Source organism: Ranitomeya variabilis, chromosome 2 (genome assembly GCF_051348905.1).
Source record: "Ranitomeya variabilis isolate aRanVar5 chromosome 2, aRanVar5.hap1, whole genome shotgun sequence".
In the NCBI taxonomy this organism is placed as follows: Eukaryota; Metazoa; Chordata; class Amphibia; order Anura; family Dendrobatidae; genus Ranitomeya; species Ranitomeya variabilis.
The window spans coordinates 132,036,285-132,041,173 of NC_135233.1; the positions used below are offsets into that span (position 1 = coordinate 132,036,285).

The window sequence follows — 4,889 nt, forward strand, 5'->3', positions numbered from 1 at the left end:
CTTCATCAGATATGGTTGTCAAATGCTGCAATGTATATACAAAAAAGACAAAAGAAAATGCTTTTGAATAAAGAAAATACTGTTGCACAATAATATATGAGAAAACGAATGACAAGGAATGCGATCCATACTATACTAATCAAAATGACAGTCTGCATACAAACATAAATAGTGACATGCAGCGCAGATGGCAGGGATAGGTGGATCCGGCCTGAATCAGCGTGAGTCGTGAGTCCTGTTCAAAAAAGTGCTGGAGAGTGTACACGTGTTAAGGTTATGCTAAGTAGAAACGAAAATAAGCACAGGTAACATAGAACGGGTAATATGAGGAAACATCGGGGTGTGACCTGGTGGTGGGTCTGGTGTAGCATTAAACACACTGTCCTAGGTAAAGGATACGGGAAGTGGACTACCCTCCACTAGTAGGTGTGGGGCTATGCACAGTGAGCTACCTGCAAACAGGAGAGAGAATACGCATCAGAGTATTAAAGGAACAAAAAGGAATTGTACAGTGAAAGAACACAAGATATCCTGTGGGATGTATGCCATAATGACTACGGGGGTGACCACCATTAAACCAGATAGCTGCTATATAATACAGGGCCAATTGGTCCAGGGAGGTTTACCTGGAGAATACCGGTAGTGTGTGTGGGTCACACACAGCGTGTGTAGCCAAGGAGCGGGAATGCAAAGCGTCTGTAAATGAAAAGTGCTGCTTTTGAAAACGACTTTGTGTATGAACATCCTCTGTTCACCTCCCACTGTAGGGTATGGCGCAGATATATTGATGACATTTTCTGCGTGTGGGACGGTCCCCTTGAGTCATTAATAACCTTTGACCAACACATCAACAGCATCTGGCCCGAACTCGGTTTCACCTTACAACATGACAATTCCAAAATCAGCTTTCTAGATACCCTTATTTACAAGGAAAGGGACGGTCGCCTATCCATTGATTTATACACCAAGCCAACGGACCGTAACGGCCTCCTGTACTTCACCAGTTGCCATCCACCTTCCATAAAAAATTCTATCCCCAAGTCCCAATTCCACAGAGTGGAAAGGATTGTCTCAGATGACAAGATCAAAAAAACAAGACTGGGCGAGATGGAACAAAAATTCTCCAACCGGGGGTATCCACAGCACATCCTCACAGAGGCCCAACGCAATATCTCAGTGGTTAGACCTAAAGATGACCGCAAGAGAATTCCTTTTGTCTCCACATTTCATCCCTTCTCCAATATGGTTCAGTCTACCATCAGGAGACACTGGGTTATCCTTACAAAAAGCTACCCTGATATTTCAGAATTTAGAGCACCTTTTATGCCCTGCTACAAACGAGCTAGAAATCTTAGGGATAAACTGGTCAAAGCGGACATTGGCTCTAGCATTAGGATGCCCAAACAATCGTTCTTACAAACCCAGAGACAAGGTACATTCCCATGCCTGAGTTGCCTACAATGTAGCAATGTCCAGAGGGGGCCCTCAGTTTTTCACCCTCAGACGGGCAAGGCCATTCCCATTAAAGGTTTCTTCACCTGCGAATCCACACATGTTATTTATATCATCAAATGCCCCTGTGGGCTGGCATATGTGGGTGAAACCACACAGCCAATTAGAGACAGAGTGGCCCAACACAAATCTACAATCCGCTGTAACAAGGCACACCTACCCCTCCCCTACCATTTTTCCAAATATAACCACAATATTTCTCAGCTCCGTTTTCAAGTCCTGGAACAGGTAGACACTCCAAGAAGGGGCCAAAGCCGCGTTAGTTTACTTCTCAAAAGGGAGGCTTACTGGATATACACCCTGCAGACCTTAGAACCAAAGGGACTCAATAGGGACTATGACGTCTCGGCATATCTGTAACAATGTACACGTATGTTGTTATTTTTAATATAGATTTTTAGCACTGGTTTGTAAAATGTAACATTGTAGTCATTTTGGATGCCTCTAACCTGTGTTCTTTTCTGTTTCTTTCAACAGAACCGTTAAACGCACCCCTCGCACGTAACACTGCACACGGTATAGTATGCACTGTATGCCTTTATATAGAGGGTTAACCATTTCTCTATATAATCGGGGTGACCCATACCAGATGGCCTTATGATAGTTTATCCCACATTAGTGTCCCCATCATACAGCCTGTTCATTTCTACATGCTGCAATGCAGCTTTACATTCATTCACTTTGTCCCCCTGAGCGTTCCATGCAAGCGCTGACTGTTCCCTGCGCTTATTCCCCCTGTTAGCCCCATCAGCGCTTCTGCGCATGCGCCGGCCTCTCCGGTCACATGATCCGATGACGTCAGACGTCAGGTGACTCTTCCCTGCGCGCTCTTATACCCGGAAGTGCTGCACTTCTCCTAGCAGCCCCGGGAGCGCCTCCTTGCACAGCAGCGCAGCGTCTTCCCCACCCCTGGCAGCGGCACCATACAGGTAATACCAACATCGGTTCCAGCCCCCCGCCGGCTTGGCCTTCTGTCTATTTTGGCTCTGGTCCCACTAATGTCCTATAACCCTTGCCCATACCTTCTGTCCACAGCGCTCCTCACCCTGCGAGTACCTCGCATTATCACAAGCGCCATATACTGCCGTCCAGTGTTACAGGTATGGCTTCCAGGCCCATGACAGCCTTCTGTGGTACCCCTATAGCTGTCTCATACGGTTCTGTGTATCAACTTTTCATTTACAGACGCTTTGCATTCCCGCTCCTTGGCTACACACGCTGTGTGTGACCCACACACACTACCGGTATTCTCCAGGTAAACCTCCCTGGACCAATTGGCCCTGTATTATATAGCAGCTATCTGGTTTAATGGTGGTCACCCCCGTAGTCATTATGGCATACATCCCACAGGATATCTTGTGTTCTTTCACTGTACAATTCCTTTTTGTTCCTTTTTCCTTTTGTCTTTAATACTCTGATGCGTATTCTCTCTCCTGTTTGCAGGTAGCTCACTGTGCATAGCCCCACACCTACTAGTGGAGGGTAGTCCACTTCCCGTATCCTTTACCTAGGACAGTGTGTTTAATGCTACACCAGACCCACCACCAGGTCACACCCCGATGTTTCCTCATATTACCCGTTCTATGTTACCTGTGCTTATTTTCGTTTCTACTTAGCATAACCTTAACACGTGTACACTCTCCAGCACTTTTTTGAACAGGACTCACGACTCACGCTGATTCAGGCCGGATCCACCTATCCCTGCCATCTGCGCTGCATGTCACTATTTATGTTTGTATGCAGACTGTCATTTTGATTAGTATAGTATGGATCGCATTCCTTGTCATTCGTTTTCTCATATATTATTGTGCAACAGTATTTTCTTTATTCAAAAGCATTTTCTTTTGTCTTTTTTGTATATACATTGCAGCATTTGACAACCATATCTGATGAAGGTCTCAGTTGTCGAGACCGAAAACGTTTATATGTTGAGCTGGATGCACTAAAATAAAAATCTACTTTTTGAACTTTTTCTACAAATTTCTCTTGAGTGCCAAGAATTATTGTATTTGCTACTTACGGGTTGGATCCCCTACTTGAGCACCTCCCAAGAATCCCTGAGTGCCGTGGTCACTACTTTCCATATGCTGTTTCCGTACACGAGCACCTTGGACGATGTCTGAAACCTTCTCCTTCAATGCAGCAGAGGCGGCAGAAATTCTCTCTAAAGTAACCGCACCGAGCGACTTTCTCCAAATTCCAACCAAGGAATTAAAGAACCGTGACCTGGAACGTGAATCCAGAAGAGCGGTCAATCTTGAATTACATATCGTTACCATTGCCGAGTACCTTCGAGTCCAGAGGATCCCACGCGGCTTGCGGGTCCCCTTACAACCAACCTTTTTCAGGGAAGACAAGGAGTATTGTGAAAAATTTGAACACATTCTAAACAAATGCTCAGCAGATCTGATGACTCTCACTCTCTCCTATCTTCAAAAGAACTTGGACTCAGTCAACACCCAGATACAGGCCATCGAGTCTCAACTGACCAGCACAATGCCCCAGGAAGAATTCCAGGAACTAAAGACAAAGAATCAGGAACAACTACGGCAGCACAGGTTGGAGGTCGAAAAGAGAAAGAGGTCAAAGTTCCTACGGGATACCGAAGACTACCTACAGAACCGGGTTTACCAGTGGCGAGATACTCAGCCTTCCACCAGGCGGCACAGCTCAAGAAGCTCTTCTGGATCCACCGACAGCAGACCTGGTACCTCAAGCTCTGCTTCTTTTTTAGGGTACAACCGAGGCCGCAGAAGAGGAAGACGAGGCGGGGCGGCCAGTGCCACCGGGGAATCAAGAGACCAGATGACAACACGCTCACAGGTATGGATCTCCCCCTAGTGGTAAATATTTCATCAAAAAACCTGGACTCACACCAATTGGCTGTACTTCAGAAGGGTTTATCCTTCTGCCCGGTATACAAGTTCAACTCATTTGAACTCAGTATGGACCTTCAAAGGTTCTACCGGAACCTCAGACTTCGGGTCCATTTTGCAGCGCAACCTCCGGCGGTAAACCCTGCTAGGGGCGAAAAAACTCTCCTGGAACTCCAGAGCCTGGGTCTTCGGAACCATAGCTCCTACATGCCACCCCGGTCGGATCCCCCAGTGGAGACTTTTGTATCCCTTGTTGAAAGGGACATCCACTCATTAACTCGGAAATTGGAACAGGGGAAGTTCCATTTTCAGCCCAACCTTTCACCTTCTGAAAGACTGTCATTGGAGCAACTGGCGTCTGACAAATCTCTCATCATCAAACCGGCGGATAAGGGGGGAGCAACGGTAATAATGGACAGAACTGATTACCTGGAGGAGGTGTACAGACAGCTGGGGGACACCGCGGTATATAAACTAATACCACGTAACCCCCTCAATGAG

At 46.5% G+C, this 4,889-nt stretch overlaps 1 long non-coding RNA gene across 1 annotated transcript; it reads left to right on the top strand.

Annotated features, from left to right (window-relative positions):
* The first annotated feature begins 1,985 nt into the window (after window positions 1-1,985).
* On the top strand, window positions 1,986-3,360 carry LOC143809182 (uncharacterized). Its single transcript, XR_013222122.1, has 3 exons — window positions 1,986-2,028; window positions 2,956-3,008; window positions 3,158-3,360. It is a non-coding gene; the product is annotated as an uncharacterized LOC143809182 (long non-coding RNA).
* The last annotated feature ends 1,529 nt before the right edge of the window (window positions 3,361-4,889 follow it).